This window comes from Hemibagrus wyckioides, linkage group LG06 (genome assembly GCF_019097595.1).
Source record: "Hemibagrus wyckioides isolate EC202008001 linkage group LG06, SWU_Hwy_1.0, whole genome shotgun sequence".
Lineage (NCBI taxonomy): Eukaryota > Metazoa > Chordata > Actinopteri > Siluriformes > Bagridae > Hemibagrus > Hemibagrus wyckioides.
In genome coordinates, this window is record NC_080715.1 from 13,693,863 (window position 1) to 13,717,772 (window position 23,910).

Genomic DNA, 23,910 nt, shown 5'->3' on the forward strand with positions numbered 1-23,910 from the left:
AACAGCTGACTTGAATATATAAGCTCGAATATATAGATCTAACTAACACAAAGACAACAGTCTCATTTCTAACTGTGCTTAAAATCCAGAAGCACATGCTGTCAGTTATTTTAGTTATTCTATCTCAAACAGATCAATTAGGACAAGGAGATTTTTCCATATTACGTACTCTAATTTGGATATTTTTAGAAATATCTATTTTAGTCTTTTCTGCTGAAATGAGGAGGTCGCGTGGAGGGGGCTGAAGAACTTTTTGGTAATGAGTCACAACTTTCCTTTCACTGGTCACATCACAACATGGCACAGTCTGGGGTATTTCTCATTTTTAGTACATTTTTTTTGTCTGACAAGCACAGGAAATAGACAATTTTAGGTGTGGTTTAGATTTTTTTTTTCCATATATAGCAAAGACAGTTGCTGAATTTAAACCTTTACATCAGTATATTGGAAAATATGTGTTCCTGTTCTTGAACCAGTAGCCAATTCAACATATATATATATATATATATATATATATATATATATATATATATATATATACATATATATATACATATATATATATATATATATATATATATATATATAATGTTATTTAATAATTAATATAAATATTTGATATTTGATTAATAATGTAAACTAATTTAGTAATCTGATTACTGTTGTCTTATTATTTTGTATTTACAGTACATGTACTAAATATTTTAAATTAACTTGCAATAACTGATATGAACCACACGGTGGCAAGATACACACAGAACTAGCCTATGAACCAGGTAATTTCATCAAATGTCTGGCCTTCATTTGAAGCTATTTCCCTCTATCACATATCCAGCAATACAAAGATGACTCTGAATAGCTGTGTTCAAATAAAAAATATGAATGTTCCAAAACAGCAATGACTTGCTGTGGGATGCAAATATATACATATATATCATTTATATAATATATATGTATTTTCTATAGTGGTCTAACTTTTGGTTTGAGTGGTGATGACTCATCAGCTGTGATTTCTCTGATGTGGTTAGCCTCAGAGCGAGCAATGGTATTACAATGTCTTCCTCTATATGAAGACTGCTCAAATTTCCGCCTTGAAAGACCCCCTACCAACACACACACACACACACACACACACATACACACACACACACACACACACACACACACCAATGCAGTCTGTGTGTCTCTAAAACTGAAACTGGTGCAGACAGTTTGTGCATTTGTTTTTTCCTGTACTGGAAATGCAGTGTACAACAATCTATAAACTGTGTGAAACAAATTAGTCATGTACTGTTTATTGTAGTTCAGGCTACAGACTGCAGTATGATGCAATATTTCAGATTAGGTTAGTGCAGTTAGTGCAGTTGTACATTTAAAAAAAAAAAGCAAATTATCTAGATCTCAAACATGATAATCATTCGTCACACACACACACACACACACACAGAGTTAGACAGTTAATTTAGTTAACTTAGTCTTCTTCTTCTTCTTCGTCTTCTTCGTCTTCTTCTTCTTCTTCTTCTTCTTCTTCTTCGTCTTCTCCTCCTCCTCCTCCTCCTCCTCCTCCATTTCACTTACTGACAGGAGAGTGTAGGAGAAAACCCACACATGGTCGTATTTGTTCTCTGGGATTTCCTGAATCCTAGCTTGCATTTGTTGAGGGGGACAGTCTGGGCTCTCTGGAGAGGACAAACAGATTATTCATTCCATCAAATACACTTGAAATCATTAAAGACTCTGAACTTCCTCACACATCACATTCTACCTCAGCAGATTGTTGCACACACACAACTGCACTACTCTGCACAGGTCACACTTTTTTTTTGCACCGTCACTTTACCGTTTACATTTACTGTTAAATTGGATATTTATATTTATGTCTTTTATATCTATATATTTATCTCTTATGTATATGTCTCTCATATGTGTTTATACTACCGCTCAAAAGTTTGGAATCACTCAAAAATTTTATTGTTTTCCAAGGAAACACACACAAAATTAGTCTGAATAGAAAATATAGCAAAAGAACAGGACATGCTGATATGCCAGAGTTAGAAATGATGATTTTGATGGAAATGATGAATGTTTACCTCAAATTTTGCCTTTATCAAAAAAAAAACAAACCACCTTTTGCAGCAATTACAGCCTGGACACTCTAGCTGTCAATTTATATTCATTCAATTTTTTATTCAATTTTATTTGTATAGCACTTTTAACAATGAACATTGTCTCAAATTTACAGAACATAGGAACAAAAAGCATACAAAAAGTCCTAGATGTTAGACAGAATCACCCCTAGTGAGCAAGCCTGTGGTGACTGTGGCAAGAAAAATCTCTTGTATGAGGATGTATGGTATGAGGAAGAAACCTTGAGAGGAACCAGACTCAAAAGGGAACCATCCTCATTTGGGTGACACCCAAGAGTGTGATTATAAATTATTCTAAACACTGAAGAGTGTGATTATGAACAATGTCATTTCTGCAGTTATGTACAGTCTACAGTGTAATGCAGATACATCATGTCTACTGGAGCTGGCACAATCTCCAGATGCCTCAGGATGGGTAGAAAACAAAAGGAAACAGAAAGGAACAGGTGGAAAGGAATTAGCGTAGCTGCCGTTCATGATATTAGCAGCACTAGATGATAATGTGCATTTAATCAGATGTACTGGAGTACAAGGTTATAGGATGAATTATGTGTATGCCAGGCTAAAGAGATATGTCTTTAATCTACTTTTAAACTGGGAGACTGTGTCTGAGCCCCGAACACTGTCAGGAAGGCTATTCCAAAGTTTAGAAAATGTTCTACCCCCTTTTGTAGACTTTAATATTCTGAAAACTACCAGAAGTCCAGAGTTTTGTGATCTTAAAGAGCACAGTGGATTGTAGCGTGTCAGAAGACTGGCTAGATACTTGGGAGCTAAACCATTTAGAGCCTTGTATGTAAGTAGTGCTAGTTTGTAATCAGTTCTAAACTTAACAGGTAGCCAGTGCAGGGATGATAATATTGGGGTTATATGATCATGTTTTCTTGACCAGGTAAGAACTCTGGCATTCTGGACTAACTGTGTCTTGTTTATTGAAGATGCAGGACAACCACCTAGTAATGCATTACAATAGTCCAGTCTGGAGGTCATGAATGCACGAACTAGCTTTTCTGCGTCAGATACAGATAAAATGTTCCTAAGCTTGCCAATATTTCTAAGGTGGAATAAGGCTGTTTTTGTAATATTGTAAATATGATTTTCAAAGGACAAGTTCCTGTCTAATATTACACCCAGGTCTTTCACTGTCGAGCTAGTAGTAATAGTACATCCTTCTAAATGGAAGCTGAAATTTGAGAGCTTTTTTGTACTGGTTTTTGGACCAATAAGTAATATCTCTGTCTTATCTGGATTTAGTAATAGAAAATTATCGGTCATCCAATCTTTTATATCTTTGACACACTCAGTTAATCTAGACAATTTAGATATTTCATCTGGTTTTGATGAGATATATAGCTGGGTATCATCAGCATAACAATGGAAACTAATCCCATGTCTTTTAATGATTTTGGCCAAGGGAAGCATGTTCCTTTTTCTACCCATCCCGAGGCATCTGGCATCTGTGCCAGCTCCAGTAGACAGAGACCAACCCTACGAGGATCCTGAGGCATCCAGAGCTTCATCTGGATTCTGCTTTGTGAGGATTTGGGTATATCAAAGCAACGCTGCCAGCCCTATGTGGACTTCGAGGATGACAACAGCAGATGCAGCCTTGGTCCGAAGCTAAAAGCAGGTCATTTGTGATTTTAACTAGCACAGTTTCTGTACTATGATGGGGCCTGAAACCTGACTGAAGATGCTTGTGCTGACACCACCTTTTCTAATATTTTAGATATAAAAGGAAGGTTTCAAATCAGTCTGTAATTTGTTATTTCATTAGGGTTTAAATTAGGTTTTTTAAGAATCGGCTTAATAACTGCTAACTTGAGAGTTTTAGAGACGTGACCTAAATATAGCGAGGAATTAATAATGTTTAGAAACGGCTCTCCATCTGAATGTATCACTGCTTTTAGTAATCTAGTTGGAATTGGATCTAACAAACACATTGTTGATTTAGCCGTAGTGATAAGTTTATATAGCTCTTCCTGTCCTATACCTGTGAAGCATTGTGGCTCTAGAGGTGGAGATTCCGGCTGGACGGGATCACGGGATGCTGTCAGAGGTTGAACATCCATTATTTTGTTCCTGATACTATCAATTTTTTCAGTGATGATGTTCATAAAGTCCTCACTACTAAACTTTTCAAGATAATCTGATGAGATTTCACCCCATGCTTCCTGGAGCATCTCCCACAAGATGGAATGGCTGACGGAGTCTTCCTCCGTAGCTGAAATCAAGCTGAAATATGCAAGATGCAAGTGATCCCAAAGAGTTTTGAGCGGATATATATTTGTATTTGTATATGCCTATCCAGAGGTGGACAGTAAAGAAGTACATTTACTTGAGTACTGTACTTAAGTACACTTTTTGAGTATCTGTACTTTACTTATTATTTTTTCTGGATACTTTTTACTTTAACTTCACTACATTTGAAAGACAAATACTCTACTTTTTACTCCACTACATTTCTGTCAATGTCATTGAGTAGAAAGTAGTTACATTAATCATAGGATGATTTTTTTTTCACTCTTGTAGCATTATGTGTTGTAAAGTTCAGTGGTTTTCCATAATTTTTTTAACTTAATTGCTGACAAAATGGACGAATATATGCTTTGTATATTATACACCACCAACGCATTGGTAATGATGTTAGTTAACACACAAAAACGTATGCTGTGTCCAAATTCTCATACTATGTGTCCTAAGTAGTATTCAAAAATAAAATTAGTATGCCCCAAATCGTAGTATACTGAAAAGAGTATTCCAAAAATTCCTGGATGGTCTACTACTTCTGGTAGAAATTCAAAGTGCAGAACAATGCACACTCTAACGGGTAATATTGCCCACAACACATTGCACACAGGAGGGAGGAGCCTGGACAATGGTGTAAATGCATATTAAAACGATGTAAATGAATTGTGGAAATATATATAACTCTTTGTTAAAACAGTGTTGCTGTTGGGTGGTTGTACAGCTACAGTTGTGTAGCTGGGTTTTAAAGCAGGTTAGATTTTTTTTCTGACCAGTCTTCATTTACAGACCATTTGATTGAAATGTGCATGAGTGGATACACATAGATGTGTACAGGTACATCTCAAAATTTAGAATATCATGAAAAAGGTCAATATTTTTTGTCACTCAGTTCAGAAAGTGAAACCCATATATTATATAGATTCATTACACATAGAGTGAAATATTTCAAGCATTTATTTCTTGAAATTGTGATGATTATGGCTTACAGATAAGGAAAACCCAAAATTCTGTGTCTCAGAGAATTAGAAGTTCAATATTGGAAAGTCATGGTGTCACACCCTAATCAGCTAATTACCTCAAAACACCTGCAAAGGTTTCCTGAGCTTTTAAATGGTCTCTCAGTCTGGGTCAGTAGGCTACACAATCATGGGGAAGACTGCTGGCTCGACAGTTATCCAGAAGACAGTCAATGACACCCCCCACAAGGAGGGTAAGCCACAAAAGGTAATTGCTAAAGAAGCTGGTTGTTCACAGAGTGCTGTATCCACGCATATTCATAGAAAGTTGAGTGGAAGGAAAAAGTGTGGTAGGAGAAGGTGCACCAGCAAAAGGGATAACCGCAGCCTTGAGAGGATTATCAGGCAAAATCCATTCAAGAATTTGGGGGAGCTTCAGATGAATCCTAGACATGGCCTACAAATGTTGCATTCCTCGTGTCAAGCCACTCCTGAACCAGAGACAACATCAGAAGCATCTTACCTGGGCTGTGGAGAAAAAGAACTGGACTGTTGCTCAGTGGTCCAAAGTCCTCTTTTCAGATAAAAGTAAGTTTTTTGCATTTCATTTGGAAATCAAGGTCCCAGAGTCTGGAGGAAGAGTGGAGAGGCACAGAATCCATGTTGCTTGAAGTCCAGTGTGAAGTGTCCACAGTCAGTGATTTGGGCTGCCATGTTATCTGCTGGTGTTGGTCCACTGTGTTTTCTGAAGTCCACAGTCAACGCAGCCATCTACCAGGAAATCTTGGAGCACTTCATGCTTCCTTCTGCTGACAAGCTTTATGGAGATGCTGAGTTCATTTTCCAGCAGGACTTGGCACCTGCCCACACTGCTAAAGGTACCATAAGCTGGTTCAATGACCATGGTGTTACTGTGCTTGATTGGCCAGCAAATTCGCCTGACCTGAACCCCATAGAGAGTTTATGGGGTATTGTCAAGAGGAAGATGAGACACCAGACCCAACAATGCAGATGACCTGAAGGCCGCTATCAAAGCAACCTGGGCTTCCATTACACCTGAGCAGTGCCACAGGCTGATTGCCTCCATGCCATGCCGCACTGATGCAAAAGGAGGCCCAATCAAGTATTGAGTGCATAGAAATGAACATACTTTTCAGAAGTCTGACATTTCTCTTTGAAATATCCTTTTTTTATTGATCTTATGTAATATTCTAATTTTGAGACAGAATATTGTGGTTTTCCTTATCTGTAAGCCATAATCATCACAATTTCAAGAAATAAAGGCTTGAAATATTTCACTGTGAGGAATCTAGAATATATGGGTTTCACTTTCTGAACTGAGTGACAAAATATTGACCTTTTTCATGATATTCTAATTCTTGAGATGTACCTGTACTTTTTTGTTGGGGGGGTAGGAGTGTTAAATAAAAAAAAAATGAAAATGATTATACCTGTCTTGTCAACTCAGTTGTTTAATTTCTATAGGTTTTGTAACGTTCTAAAAGCCCTTAATTCCACAGAAAGTATTGCATGCAACAATAATAAAACAATGTGTTGACGTTTACTTTTGATACTTTTAAAAACAAGTACTTCTGTACTTTTACTTAAGTAAAAATCTGTCTTTACAACTTTTACTTGTAATGGAGTAATGTTTGACCAGTAGTATTTGTACTTTCACTCAAGAATGGAAGTTGTGTACTTCGTCCACCCCTGTGCCTATCCAATATCCTGTATCTCATTGGTTTTTGGTTAATTTATCCTTTTTTTAAAAAAAAAAAAAAAAAAAATTCTATTTCTTGTTAGGTTTTTATATTTCTGTTTTTCTTTAAACCTTATTTTTCTCTTGGAACAAGGACAGTCCAAAAAAAAGCATTTCATTACATGTTGTACCGGGTATGAGTTTGTATTTGACAAAATTTGAATTTGGAGACATTTTGAAGATTAAAAAAAGGTTTTTATGGCTCAAATCTTTAACCAAATGGAAAAAGTTTCAAAGCAAAATATAATAGACAAATCAAAGTTCCTATCATAGCATTCATAGCTACTGACATCAAGCTTTATTTTTGTAATGTTTTGACTCCACAGCGGTGACACTGGGTTTGGTCTTAGATCTTTGGCTCCCTCTAGAGTCCAGACAAGGTGTCTCTCTGTCTGTCCTTACATTACAGACATTACACTACACTTATTCTCAGTGGTTGTTAGGTACACCTACACTGACCTACCTATGTCTAGTTTTCCTGAGCAAACCTATACAAAGCCTATAGACCAATGTTTAAACCCAGGCTATGAAAGTGTTCAGTCATTTGTGTTATTCTAAACTGTTTAGTGCTAAGTTCAGAAGACTGATAGACTCAAACATCACCATGCTCTTGCCTTACTACCTACTCGACAGTGCTGACAATTGCAGTAATTTGCAGGAATATAAGATAACCACTGAGAGTATATACACCTGCACTGTTGAAGCATAATGTAAATCAAACTCAATATTCATTTAATATTTCAGTTTTTTTATTTCATAGTCTTAAACTTATCTTGTCCATGTACCCCAACTGCATAATATGGCTGAGACACACTGAAAGCTAGAGAAAGAGAGAAATATTAGTAAACTTCAAAGTGTTTCTAATGAAATGCCGTAGGTAGTTATATTAGTGTACTCACCATGCCAAGCCGTGTGATAACGAAAGCAATCATTGTGTAACACTGATGGTATTTCCCATTGTCTTTTTTATGATTGAATTCATTCGACTATTGTGGAAACCTCTCTGACATCACAACTGTGGTAGGAAACCTCAAGCTGACGGTAACTGCTCATATGCCATGCTAATTCTTACATTTGCGTGTCAAACATGATGCAATTGCAAAAAAAGCAACATATCAGCAAAATTTCAAACCTAACCAGTTTAACTGATACATTCTGACTTATCTCAGAATGAAACTCTGATAGCTAAGAATGGAAAGAGCAATGTGGTGTTTCTTTGAAATAGTTGTGCTAAATCATGAAATTTAGGATTGTGTGTGGCACAAATCGTTTACACACCATTTTTCAGAAGATTATTTTGATGGAATAAAATGTGACCAGATGATACATCTGACAAAGTTATATTACATGTACATGGACATCTTAGCAAATGAGAACATAAACAAATGTTTATTATTATTATTATTATTATTAATAATAATAATAAAGTTTTCCAAGTTAAAAAATTGTATTCCTGTACATTTTTGCACAAATAAAGTCTACCCTTGGCCATTTAATAAATAATAAATATGGAAAAATATACCATACATTAATTCCATTTTATTCAATTAATTCCAACTTTAAAGTTCAATAGAATAAACTGAAATAAAATGGATTGATAAAATATTTACAAGTAATATTAAATATTTACTGTCTTTATTTACTGCTTGATATACTGTGTCATTTTCATACAGGTAACAGTAATGATGGGAAAATGTGTTTTATAGATTTATAGATTTTATAGATATCTATCTATCTATCTATCTATCTATCTATCTATACACTACTCACAAAAAGTTAAGGATATTTAGCTTTTGGGTGAAATTTATGGAAAATGTAAAAAAAGTTCATGCTACAGTGGTATTATATCATGAAAGTAGGGCATTTATGTAGAAGCATGCAATGGTGATTTCCTCATCTCAGACAATTTATTGAAACTAAAGCCAACAACAGTGGTGGGTATACCAATAATTTGTCATGTGCCCTTCATCAATTACAGCTTGACAACGACGTCTCATGCTGTTCATCCTTCTCCATTTGAGGTACCCCAGCCTCCAGCAGCCGTTCCCTAATGATGCGACCTCGATGAGCTGGAGCATTTTCGTCCATGAAGATGAAATTAGGCCTGTGTTGTTCATGCAGGGGCACAATGACTGGATTAAGGATGTTATTCAGGTAGTATTGGCTTGTCACTGTACCATTCACAAGATGTAGGGCAGTTCTGTATTGAGTAGACACACCTGCCCAGACTGTAACACCACCACAACAGTGGCTGATGCATAGCGCTCTCCTTGACGTCTCAAACATCGTTGGCGGCCATCGTTTCTGCTCAACGTGAATTGACTTTCATCAGAAAACAGCACTGAGGCCCACTGGTCCCTCGTCCAGCGTAAATGCTCCCTGGCCCAATGCCTGTGCCTGGTGGTGTGGTCAGGTACCCTTGCAGGTCGTCTAGCATGCAGACCGCGCTGATGTAAACAGTTTCGAATGGTCTGACGTGACACTTGGGTGTCTCTCACCTCCCTTAAATGTGCCTGGAGTTGAGTGGCATTCATCATCTGGTACCACAGGGCACTGTTCACAATGAAGCAGTCATCAACATGGGATGTGGCCAAAGGACGTCCACTTCTATGCCTTTCTGTGACTCTTCCAGTCTCTTTGTATCTCTGTCGCAAACTGCTGATGACACTCTGTGACACTCTAAGCTCAGTGGCCACTTCCTTCTGAGAACATCCTGTTTGAAGCCTTGCAATGGCGAGGTACTGTTGATCAGTTGTTAGGTGTCGTCTTGGTCTCATGACGTCAAAATGTGAACAGCATAATGAAGAGGATTGTTTAAATACTGATTCTAATTGAACCAGAAAATGTATTGGTCGATTCATGGATCAAACACCAGTTGTGAATTTTGCCATTAAGCACCTTGTTAGAGAACAGCAAGTTGCACAGAAAGTACTGAAACACTGAACAGTTGTTCATGTGCATTCAAAAGTGTAGAGAAGGTCAAATTAAGTTCATCTGTAAAGGTTATAGTGCATTTTAGGTGCATCCTGAAATTTCACCCGAAAGCCGAATATCCTTAACTTTTTGTTAGTAGTGTATATGTATATAAATATATATATTCTTTGTGGTGCTTGTTACTTAAGTCTTTTGGAAATCTGTAAAATGCAGCACTGTCAGCATCTGACATCACTGTCTGTATTACCAGGATTCTGTCTGAAAACACAATAACACAAGTTGTTGTTCTTATGTGAAACATAAGAGAGGTGTCAGGATGTGGTCTGTCACTACCCTCCTCCTCTATCATTAGATCTTTCTTCACTATTTTTTATATGGTTTTTACTTTCACTACAGGTGACACGCTTTACTTTGGAAATATAAATGAAAATGAAAAGATTAATCTAGATAAGGTTATATAAAAGGTTCTCAGTAGACATCTTGAGGAATATGTCAATATTGTTTACAGTGTATCGTGTATACAGTGTATCACATGCACATTTGTACTGCTCTTTCTTTATAAATAATTCCTATTCTGATTCTTCTTCTTCTCCTTCTTCTTCTTCTTCTTCTTCTTCTTCTTCTTCTCCTCCTCCTCCTTCTGCATTTCACTTACTGACATGTTTTGGGGAGTGTAGGAGAATACCCGCACATACATAGTAATCTCCTCTCAGTAACCTGAACAAAGGATCAGGAGGGATCCCGAAGCTGTCATGCAGCAATGCAATTCCCTGTACCACCAGGCTGTCCATGACAACAGCCCATAAAAATCAACAGATATAACTTGAAAACAACTGCCAGAATTAAATCAAAGTTATACCATAAGCCTCTCAGTCTCCAGGCCTGACTTAAAGAAGTTGGTGTGTCACATTTGACAGCTATGTCAAGTCTCATATGACAGGTTTGCAAAGTAATCTGGCAATAATATCAGATATGGTGGCATGCAAATATTCTAATGTGAAGGGATCCAAAACTTGTTCAGTGCAAGTGGAAAAAAAGGAAAGATTTGGAGAGGGATATAAAAGTAAACATCACTGTAATTTAAGTTTTTAGCTGTAATTTTTTTTAAATTTTTTATCTTAGCACTATTTGACCAGGTTCATTACAGGATAATAATTATGTGATGTTAAAGGCTCAGTAAGTTCTCATTAGATTATTTATTTTATTTTAAGGTCTATGCTACAATTTCAGGAAAAAAAACATACTAAAGTGTATGTTAGCATAACACAGGGTGGTGTGCTTATCTCATGTACCTTTAACAGGCTATATACTGTATATTGTACATTTCATGTAGCAATGTGTACAGTGTGGCATAAAATGTTATTTATTCATTGATGTTGGGATTTATCTGATTAAATATACCAATCCAATTCAGCTGAACTGTTAATGTGACGAATTTTGGTGATTTTGGTGATTTGTAATTTACTGTAACGTACAGTAGATTTTTAAAATCATGGACTCATGGTTGTGTGCAGATGCCCCTCTCTGCTCTAGAGCATACTAGAGACCCCTAACAATTAATGATAATTGAGTATGAAAAAGAAAAGAGCAGGGGTTTCCCCAACTAGTTTCCCATGACCCCATGTCCGGGTCATTTAATTTACAAATTGGGCCATGTGAGAAACCATCAGTCTTCAGTCCTCTTTTGTTTTATTAATTTATTAACTTCAAATTTGTTTTCTTAATTTATTAACTTCAGATGTGAAGACACTTTTGTGTACTACTAACAGGAGTATTTTAGCTTGTTGCACTATCCTGACATGCTACACTAGTGTACTGTATCGCTCAGCAAATAAATTGTGCAGATATCTTTGTGGTGACAGGGCTGTGCAGCAGGTAGTGTTGCTAATTTGCAGTGAGGTCATGTTTAGGGTCCTAGTTGGATGCTGCTTCATGAAGATTTCGGGCATTCGAAGAGAAGATGCCAACCACATGTGGACTTTGAGGACAACAACCTCCTAATCAATGCACAAAATAACATCCTACATCTGCTTTATCTGCATCAAACGACTGTTGGTAGAAAAGACAGTATTCATAATCACACTCTCCAGTGTTTATAATAATTTACAAACACACTCTCCGGTGTCACCCAAATGAGGATGGGTTCTCTAGTTGAGTCTGGTTCCTCTCAAGGTTTCTTCCTCTTAACATCTAAGGGAGTTTTTACTTGTTACAGTTGCCTCAGCCTTGCTCACTAGGGATGATTTTGTCTAACATTAATCTTGGACATTTGTACTATGTTTGTTATGTTCTGTAAAGCTGCTTTGAGACAATGTTCATTGCTAAAGGCGCTATACAAATAAACTGTAAAAGAAAATTGAATCTATTTTGTGTTCCAGCTTCATGCCCAGTGTTCCTAGAAAAGGCTCCAGTGTGACTGATTAGAATAAGCAGTCACTGAAAGTGAGTGAGTGAAATCTCTCCATCCATCCACCTCCACTCCTCGACAGTGTCCAGTGACAAAGTCCTAGATTATAAATTTGGAATAAAAAATGTAGTGTGGAAAAAAAATCATAATGTTCATTTGGGGGAATTTCATGATGTTTGTAATGTCCATGTAAGGAAAATTCATATTGTCCATTTGGGAGGAATGTCATACTGTCCGTAATGTCCATGTAGGGGAAGCTCATAATATCCATTTGGGGGAATTTTATAATATCTATAATGTCCGTATAGGGAAAATAATTCCTATTTCATGTCTATTTGGGATAGTTTGCCCAAAATGTTTCGGATCCTCTGCTCTAAAGAAAAGTGAACTGTGTAAATAGGACTTTTCCGTGAGTGATTAGAGATGAGTAATTCGTGAGTAAACACGTCGGGCTCAGAATGGGAATAATAGTGGGATGAGGAGGATCCACGCGGAGGAGCGGCACACCCTCTGAAGGGGATTGCGTGTTTGCGGTGACGTAAGACGGGCAGGGCAGGCGCGCGCTCGCGGAGCCGCTGGCCCGGATCTCAGGGCTGGACAGGAAGCGGAGGCTCGTGCACGCGCATCGGTCCAGCAGCAGCCTTAACAGCGGCAGCTCCCATCGGTGCGGGAACGGAAACGGGAGCATAAATGCACCCCCGAGCTGAAGGAGCCTCTTGAGTCAATCGGTTGTGAACACGGTAACGGCGTTTAACGGCAGACCGATAGAGTCCTGCTGAATCAGAGCAACACGTCGGCTTTTTCTTCCAAATCCATTGTGGATCTGCTCATTTCCCATTCACGAGCCTTAAACCGTCATCCTGGATTCATAACGGTCAGTTGCTCTATATGCCTTCTTCTTCTTCTCGGTGCTAGAAACGATTTTCACAGCTGGAAAAGTCCTTGCAGATGAAAGGCGTGTATTCTGGAGATTTATTATCTTTACCAAGTGCATTAGCTTGGAGGCTAGCAGTGATAGGCGCAGCTCAGGAGGCGCTAATGGATAGACAGACTAATTTCACCGATTTGAAGGGAAAACCAACATGAGGAAGGTGTGAAAACGGTATTGTTCAGATGAAACCGGTTGTATTTTGTGTGTCTAAGCGCTGACAGCATTGTGGTGTGTGTGTGTGTGTGTGCGTGCGCGCGCGCGCGCAGTGACAGGCGCTGAAGCAGACATTATATAGTGTGTACATACATCTCCGGGTGGACGCGCGTTAAGCAGCAGAGAAAACTGAGCGTATTCGGGCCTGTGATCGTACACATATGATTAAAACACAGAAAACCTGCAATTTCAGACCGTCCTTGTGTTTGTGTGTGTGTGTGTGTGTGTGTGTGTGCACCAGCCTCAACAGCTAAAACCCCACATCTGTGCAGGGTGTGTTTCCACAGCCTCCACCATCGCATGGCATTTTAACCATGAAGCAGCTCATTTTTAGTTTTTAACATCAATGCGATCCGCATTGTTGCACAGCAGATATATAACTAAGTGACTGGGCCTGTAGTGCTCGGGGTGTGACCTGCATGATTATTTTAAACCTATGTTGTGTGCAGCCATAAGGGCTCTGACAGCAGCTGCTTGCTTGCAGTAAACATCAGGAGGCCCAGGCTCCATTTCCACCAGCAGTGTGTCAAGTGGCCTCAGGTTTGCATTGCAGTTGTCTGTTGCCTGCAGTACATTCTCTGTTTTCTGCGAGGTTAGGTCCGACCCTTATGCACTGCACTTACCCTAATATTTACATTAATTTAGGACTGCACTGTACCGCCGGCACTACTGTAGCTCTTGCTTAGTTTCTCATTTGAACAAATTTCTGATAATGGGTGAGTCTGTAGCTGTTTTGCTTTGACATGATCACAAAAAAAATCATTTTGGTCACATTAAGTCTTCATGAATGATGTTTTTTGTTGTTGTTTTTTAATATATTCATTACAAAGTGTAACAGAGGATTATTATTAATGCAAAAGGGTAAAGGAGGAGTATTTATATCACTTTCAACTTTCAGGAAGGGAGATGCAAACTTGGGAGATGGAACATTTTTCTCTTAATATTAAATCATAACCATTGTTGTTACCAGTGTGTCTTGAAAGAAGTATTTTGTAAGTATTTTGATATGTGTGTATGCAAACTTTTGAACTCAGTAGTATGTAGCAATAGCATGCAAATCTCTCTCTCCCTCTCTCTCTCTCTCTCTCTCTCTCTCTCTCTATATATATATATATATATAATGTATGTATATATATACACATATATATATGTATGTATATACACACACACACACACACATATATATATATATATATATATATATATATATATATATATATATATATATATATATATATATATATATATATATATATATATATGTATATGTATATATTTATACATATATATGTATGGTTTTAATGTAATTTCATCTTGCCGTTAAGTTATTATAGATATCAGTTAACTTATGAAACCTATACAGCAGCAGAGAATAGCAGGCTTATGATCATCCCTGAGGCTGTTTGAGGTTACCTGCAGAGAGGTCATCCAGCTGTCTGGGGTTTGAAAGATGATACACACTGTTGCCTTTATTGAACTCTCTTATTTCTTGTCTTGAACAGTTCAAGACTAAGTTTTTTGTTAAAGGTTGGTTTTGAGTGTGTAATTATACCCATGTTTGGCTCGGAGTCCATAGACACAGTCTGGAATGAATGAAGAAACTTTGTTGTCTTTGTTTGCTGCTTATGGAGGTGTGTAGGGCCAGGTCTGTGCAGAGCCAGCAGTGAACAGATGCTTTCAGTGTGAAATGGGTGGGAAGACTAGTCTGTATATTGAGAATTCTTGTTCAGAAGAATACTGGTCAGTCTGAGGGGAAAAGCATGTCACCATGGGTAGAGGGCAAATGGCAGGAAGGGGGGCTCAGAAATACCAATTACTTGCCAACCCAGTGGATTGCATAGTTCAGTGGCATCTAACAACACTCCCAAAACAAGCACGATGAATAAATGTTGTTATTGTGAAACAGGGCAAAGTCAGGCTATCTGCTGTTTCTATGGTTTTCAGCTTCTGAAATAGTTTTAGTTTTACTTCTGTTTTGTGGTATCATTGGTATTAATATGTGGTTTAATTCATCTTCTGGTGCCCTGAACTTTCTTGAGTTATGAAGTGCTTAAATGTTTCTGTTTAATTTCATTAGTCGACACAGATAATGCTTCACTGTTGTTTATTCCCTATGTTGCTATGTCCTTGCTTTGCTTTTATCTGTATAGATTTGACCGCTAAACTAAAATCTGACTTCTCATTATAAAAAGACATTTGTAACTAAGGAAGAAAAAACATGTCCATTTATTTAAATGTCCAAAATGGACCTCTCTGACATGCCCCTTACCAGTGAGATTTGTTTCACTTATTGTAACGTGACCATAAAAATATGATCGCTGGATTCAAGACATATTTTCAAGAAACAGTGTTTGCACTATAGTTATTCCTAATTTCTGTCATATTAGAACCTCCAGGAAAGGACATGCTTACATAGAGAGTTCAGTTCTGTTTACTTCAATTAAAATCAATTTTATTTGTGTATTGTGTTTAAAAGTAGACATCGCCAGTAAGTGGTTTTACAGAATGTTTGACGGATGTAGATTTAGAGCCCTAATGTGCAAGCCAGAGGTGAAAGTTGTAGAGAAGAAAACCTTTGAGGAGGAACCAGACTCAAAAGGAACCCGAACTCTTCTGGGTGACACCAGATAGTGGGATTATAATTCATTAGAGTATACAGCTGTAGTAGAGTTAAGGCACAGGCACACTTCCATTTCTTGCGTCTTTCATATGGCAGACCCTGAATATAGTGAAATCCCTTGTTACAGTTCACATATCTGACCTTTTGCCTTTGAGGGGAAAAATGGTAGGATGTTTGTGCTGAGGGAGTGGTTGAGATATTTTAAATTATAGTTGAAATCCTGTAAAAATTTCACTTCAGTTCAAGCGAGCTAAACTGCCTAAAGCTCTAACAGGTCTCTCCACATACTGATTTGCATTGGATGACAGACCGTTCACATGTGTCTTTGTCTTAAAGGGATAGTCCCTTAAAGTTTTTTCTATTTGATCTCTATCCAGCGCATTAATAGAATAATTCAAACAGGTTTCTGTACATGTAGAAAGGGGAAGACAACCCAATTACTAAAAACACTCAGAATGAAAGTCTAAAGGTTGTTGGAAATGTCTACTGACTTAACACAATAACAAGTTACTATATTTATTTTTGCCTTAGGATAAGACAGTCTTGATCGAATGTCTTCATGTAGTTTCAGAATCACCAGTACTGGGGAAATTCTGATTCATTATTCTTTTTCAGAAGTTTTGTGATATTCATGAGTCAGCACTTGGAGACTGAAATACTTACTTATGTTTGTATTTTTTCCCATGGTAACACAAGCACAAATCTATCTAATTCCATCTAAAAAATTCATGAACGATTTCTACAGTCAGCATTTACTGACTGCGCCTAAGATTTCCATTGGTCAATGGGTTTTCAGTTATTTTCTTTGTACAGGGGAACATGCCAAAATTATAGTCTGTATTAGTAACACATATGCCAGACATTAAATATAAGTTAAAGTAGAAGGTAAAATTCCTGGTGCAAAATAAAGTATCTAATAGTTAAGCTATCTACACGTAGCAGATGTGCAGCAGTTAACTGCACTCCACCAGAGTACCCGCTCCAGGACTGGCCTTGTTTGCCGTGATTACATCATGTAATTGTGAAAGAAGGGTATATTCATCTGTAAAGATCCCCAAGGCCATGATTTAGGGGATAGAGAAGGCTTCTCTAGATATTCTTACAATACAGGAGTCCTCAAAGTCCTACAGGAGACACACAAAGTGTGAAATGCTCTGTTTGTTGTAGCGGAGTGTGTATGAGCTCATGACTGAGATTTTGTCTCAGCCTTGGCAGCCATCTTTTGATCTGTCACAAAGCATGAAGCCCAGCTGGCATGCCTATAAGTAAAACTGGAGGCTGTGATCACTTCTGACAAACATGGCGTATGAGGGGGAAATGGAAAAGTTTTCACAGTACTGGTTCATGTAGCCCTGCGATGGACTGGTGACCTGTCCCGGATATACCCCTGCCTTTCGCCTTATGTGTGCTGGGATAGGTGCCAGCAGATCCCCGTGACCCTAATTAGGAATAAGCGGGTATAGACGATGGATGGATGGATGGTTCATGTACAGGTGAGCATCGTAAGCTTTGACTAAACTGTTTGACACTGTGTGCAATATTGTGATGCATTGTTTGCAGATAACATATGCCATGTGGATTTAAATAGTCAGTGTATTTCATGTACAGTTGCTGAGACCTCTGACATGTGGTCCAGCTGTTAGCTGCCATCTGCAAGCTGTGGTCATGACTGACGCAAGTCTGTCAGCATAGACAGATGCTTGTACCGTCTTTGTATATCACTGATGTCAATAATGATTAGGGAAGCACTGAAAAAAGCATGTTAGAAAAAAAAACACTTTATACTTTAACACTGCAGTTTACTCTAGTGTATACGCTAATTTGAATAGAGTTAGCATCTTGTGTCTGTTTTAATCACCTTGTGTCAAAAAGGTTTTGTCCCAGTGGCTGTATATCAATACATTTCAGTGCTGGTTACACTGAATTCAGTTTGGTTATTCAGATAAGAAATGGTGCATTCAATCTGGCAACCGGGACCTTGTAAGCAAGCCATTAACTCTGTGTCTCCTCACCATGCATGTGCATATTTTCCATAGCTGATCGGTACTGTGCATGAGTTGATCACAAAACCTCTGCTTGCTATTCACTAAAGAAGACCAATTTTGTTACATGTTTACAATTAGAATTAAAATATTGATTATAATTATGGGTACCAACCGTATTTGGAGGAGCCTGCAAGTGTTGAAATTTACTGCAGATTTTCTGTAGATTTGTGCCAAATCTTTAAAATCAAGCATTTTTGACTATAACAATAAAAAACCACCACATCCTGGCTGACAGTTTCTTCTTAGTGGCCAGGTAAACACTAAATAAAATGATATGTATGTAATATATGGATGGATGGCATATTTCTGTTGTGGTAACACTCTTGATTATTGTTTGCAATCTCATTGGGATGCTAACCTACAATTTTAGCGAGGTGACAGTAATTTAAAAATAAATGGCTATCATAGTTGGTCAAATTAGTAGAGCACAGCATGTCTGGGCATTAGCCTTTATAAAGAAATAATTAAGTGTGGCAGCAGCAGCAGGTTCTTCTAATTGTTCTGTTTTTAAAAACTTTACCATAGTAGATGAAAACTTCTGTAGATTATATAGAAATATATCTTCATGTTTAGCTCAAATATTTTGCCATCTTGGACTTATTCTGGGCTTCATGTGTGAGTTCAGCTAGTTGTTACTAATTCAATTCAATTCAATTCAATTCAATTTGATTCAAATCTATTTATAAAGCAGATTTTCCAGTGTCCCAAAATGTACACAGATCCTTTTAATTAAAATTAATGCATACATGTCACGTTTTTGGGTTTTTTTTATTCTGTTTGCTGTGCCAATCAACGGCAAACACCCTTTTTTTTGCTATTGGCCTTTAAAACTGTTATTAGAGATCTCCTTTTATCAGATAAGTTTTATTCAAAGAAAAAAATAGGTGTCAAATTTATGCACAATATTTTGATTTTTTTTAATCCTGGCTTTTGGTTGTCAGTATCAGTTTTTGGATCAGTACGGCCATGGATTTTCATTTCAGTGGATCACTAATGATATTAGATCAACTTAAGTTGACACTGGAATTAAAATGGTTTTATTGCTCCTTGTTCTCCACAAAGCTGATTGTCAGTGATGCCTTGGGGCACAGAGTAAGATTTATGTGCTATGGCTGTTGGCTTCATGGAGAATGGTTTTAGCACAGCGTTTACACTGTGTTGTGAAATGTAGTCATGGGTGTGCTCTACTTTCTGGTTCGTTGAACCAGGTGTTCTGTTCGTAAGTGTGGCTAATTTCACAGTGAATCAGCAGTTTGTTTATGAAGTGCCCTGTCTAGCAGGTATTTGCACTGTGACTAGTCTGTGTTGGGTAAGCAATGAAATGCACTTATGTCCTCTCACCCAGTGATTTGGAGAAACAGTCATGACTGCCAGGTAGTGCATTTGTTTGAGTCAGCAAACTGTATGTGTGTGTGTGTGCGCCGTAGCTTCCTCATTATATTTCACAGTTATTGCATGTGGAAAAATGGACTGCAATACTGAGGCTTCATGATAATTTGAGTCATAATTCTCTGTTTTGGGATTAACACATGCTCTAAATGAAGTCTCTACTAGTAAACCTGTATTTGACGGTCACTTAAGCACTGTGCTTTTCTTCTGCTGAGTAAATTCAGCGGTCAGATTTTAAACTCTAAAACAGTCTGTGTCAGAGGTCAGGCTCCCAGCAGGCACAAAGAAATGTCTCACGTCCACTCCATTCCCAGAGGCAGCCGTCTCCATCCCATATACACTTGATCTCATGAACAGACCCAGAGCAGTATAGCTTAAACACAACACTATGAATGGAGAATGCATTAAGACTAATAGGATCTGTCCAGATGTTTTTGGCTTTGGTATCACGTATAGCACAAACTCTGTTTGTAACAGGAGTTGTAGCTAGCATGTTAAGGTTGTTTATGTATTGTGCGCGGTCTTATAGAGCCGCATTGTAGGAGCTAAATCGATAATGACGATGATTTTGTTTAATATTGGAATCTATTTACGAACACAAAGCTTTCATTCATTCGTCTCAGTAACTCTGGATTTATTATCACCAGGTTCGCTATGGCTCCTGATTTTATCCCAGAAATACTGTGTGAGGCGGGGATACACCCTAGATGGGATGCCAGGACACTGCAGAGCATCACACACACACACACACACACACACACACACTCAACCATTCACACACTCATTCACACCTGGGTGCAATTTATCTTAGCCCATCCACCTACTGGCATGTAAATAGGAGGTGGGAGGAACCCAGAAGACCCGGTGGAAACCCATGCAGACACAAGGAGAACTTAAACAGACACTCCACACAAACTGTAGCTCATGCTCAGAATACAATCCATTAAAATGACCATTTACATTTTCCCAATTTCTAGTTATTTTAGAATTTCACCTTTTACTTTATCAAAGTAGATGCATGTGCTTAGGTGACTATCTGCCCCCCCCATATTCCTATATACAAACCACATTTTACACAAACCTAATTCCAACATCATATTATAAAATACACAATAACATGTACTCCTGCTGCCTCCTATCAGAGTCAACTAGACATGAGTACTGCTTCACAGTTATCTAATTATGAGCTTTTAATTATTGCTTTCATTTTTATTCTGACTAACATGTTATACACTTAGAAATACAAAATAAATCTTGCTGGATTCTTTTGATTTGCCCTCCTTTTTATAATTCTCATTAGCCTTAGTTGGTCCCTTGTTATTGATCTTCTTTTCTGAGTTTTTTTTTTTTGGTGGTTTTATTATGCTGCTTGCTGACTGACTGATATTTTCTGCTTCTTCATAGCTACGAGATCAAGATAGAAAGGTTGTTAGTAAAGGGGACTTTAAGGGAAAAAATGCATTCTTCACCACTTTTATCTGGTGTTCAGTCACGTAATCTACTTCTCCAGCAGGAAGCACACAGGAATGCTGGCTGATTAAGGAACACTGTGCCAACTACCAAGTCCTCACACGTTGGCTGTCCAGCTTCAGCACAGCATGTATGCGAACAGGGGAAGGACAATTCGTTTTACATCCCTGTTGTGCTGTTACTAATGCCTGGCAAGCAGAGTTCATGTTGTGAGTTTCTGCTCGATGTCTAGATGGCTGAGGTTCACTGATAACACGGATAAAACTATCAACACAGCATCATCAGGGAGAGCATTCAAACCTGCAACCTTCCTGAGGCAGGCTTGTGTCTTGGCTGATCCCAAATATCAGTGCTGATATCATTTCACTGGAAAATGTTACACCCTTCGTTTTAGGCCAGACAGGAAGTAACTATTTATGTGTGCATACATGCAAGCTGTATTTGGATCACACATGCAATTGGATCATACTAATGCCTGTTTTTATTGTTTGATGTAATATGAGCACAGCACCAAGGCCTGAATTATATCAGGGACAAAGGGGTTTGTGATCAGAGAGAGGAAAAGAGTGAAAGATTGTCGAAAGAAAACACTGTTTCTTGCAGTGTGAGCAGGAACTTTGGACACATCTCAGCACTGTGCCCAAGTTCCTCTGTGGCATTAACTGCGTAATCAGTATGTCTAGTGTTGTTCTGTTCTGACCTGTTTGTTTTGAGCAGAAATTTATCAGGCAAGCTTTCCAGTGTCGTCACACACTTCATAATGCGTCACTTTCCTCATTTTGGGCATTGCTATGAACTTCTAAAAGTTCATATCTATACCTTTTCCCCTCATTTTAAAGCATGGAAAGATGAATATGGAATTTTGTATCTCAAGTAGACTAATATCAGCATCGGCTGGTTAGTTAACAGCTTGACAGGAGAGTGAGTCTTGAATTAAACGTCCATCTTTTCATCAATATTTATAACAATAGACGCCTCTATGAACAATATTTTGTTCATTCGTAAAATTATGTATGGTAGTTAGAATATCTAACGGTTCCAGGGGACTAATAATACAGTATGCAGACTAAGTTATTTATCTTGGTACTATTAACATTGTCATGATCCCACTGACTTGCTTCACAGAAGCCATAATATAAATATTATTTAAAAAAATGAGTTAAAAAGTGTTTCCAGGTTCCAAATCATTGTTGAATCTCCAACAAGATCTTAAAATCATGAAGCTTTTTTTCACTGGGTTTTGACAGGTAATCTGTGGTGATTACTTTGAGCCTAAAATCAAGACAATCACAAGTTTTTGAGCTTGTTCAATAGAGCAGTTTTTTTCTAAAGAGTGGAATGTGAAAAGAGGTAGTTTTCCAGAATCCACTTAAAGTAATGTTGAAGTTAATGTTTGGAAAATCTAGGCTCATTCCCCCCTTTTACTTTCTCTTCTCTCTCTTCTCCTGGTTGTTTTGCCTTGTCCTGCTTCGCCAGGTTTTCCAAGCTGTTCCTCATGTGACAAAATGAGTCTCAGCCTCGGGGAGGAATGAGTGGCTGGGAATCAGGATCGCTTACAGTTTACAGCTTTCCGTCCTCATCTCACCTGTCTCTGTTTAAAACCAAGTGCTTATTTTACCAGCACAATATCAAAGGCTTTAGAGTGCTTTACTGTATGCTGACACTGCAGTTCCATTAAAGAGAGTAAGGACAGCCAGAGGAGTCGAGGAGTTTGCATTTGTTTTTCATACTTTTGAGTATTTTCGTCCTTTAGTTGGTGTACTGACCAAATAAATAAGGAGTGATGTACATCTTGGTGTCAAAACCTGTAGGATTACATTGAATTTTTTTTACTTAGAGAGAGAGAGAGATTATGTACAGAGCACATACAATCATTTGAGCATTACAGCCTTTCGTGCCTCTTCTATGTTTTGACATGTCTGAAGTTTTTTGTCCTAACGCCCCGTTGTCCCAGCTGTTTCTTTCTCAGCAATGTTTTAAAGGAACACCACAGAGGCCTGGGTCTCCATGTGCTTTATTAACCATGATTTAGCTCTCTTTCACCCCGTAGCTTTTTATGACCGTTTGATTAAGTATGCCGTGTTTAGCCTGCCAACATTTCCTCAAATGACAGAAACTGCTTAGCTGAGTCATCTGACTTTCTTATTTGAGTAATGTAAATCACTGCTGGCCACATTTTATACTTCTAGCCTGATTTTTACACAGCGTTAGAAGGCATCCTGACTGGCATGCATCTGCTGTATTTTTTCTTCTCTTTCTTTAAGCCGTGTATCTATGTATCTGCATACTGTCTATAGCAGTATCACCTCACTGCCATGCTTTATATATCCATTTTATCCATTCTAGTGTACGTGCTTATTTTCAGGCTGTGGAATCAGTCACTAAAAACTGTTGTGTCTTTGCTCGAGACATTTCTATGATGGCCTAGGTATTATATTATAAACTAGAGGAAAAAACAACAACACCAACGTTCAGGAAAAGGAAGCGCTGGCTTTCAGTCATTCTAGCACCCAGAGGGGTTTCAGGGAGGAGATTTATTTATTTTCCTTTTTGAGTTTTACAACTCAAATGGAAAGTAAAATTGCTAACTGCACCTTTAAGATAAATCTGCTTTAGTCTATTTGCTTTTTATAGAAAATTTTCTCACACATTAAACCTAAAAATTGCACACACATTTTTTTGAATATTGAATAAACATTTTATTTATAAATGTATCCAATGACCTTTTATGTCTGACTTTTTTATTTTATTTTATTTATTCCACAACTTTCTTTCTTTACCTAATATAT

At 37.8% G+C, this 23,910-nt stretch overlaps 1 protein-coding gene across 2 annotated transcripts in view; it reads left to right on the top strand.

Moving 5' to 3' along the window:
• The first annotated feature begins 13,025 nt into the window (after positions 1–13,025).
• Positions 13,026–23,910, top strand: part of raph1a (Ras association (RalGDS/AF-6) and pleckstrin homology domains 1a) — a 59,748-nt gene continuing 48,863 nt past the window's right edge. The window contains exon 1 of one of the 2 annotated variants that reach the window (XM_058393228.1): positions 13,026–13,327. The gene's annotated coding sequence lies outside the window, so the exon portion shown is untranslated. The remainder of the gene's footprint in view (positions 13,328–23,910) is intronic. The other variant, XM_058393230.1, reaches the window with a different exon arrangement.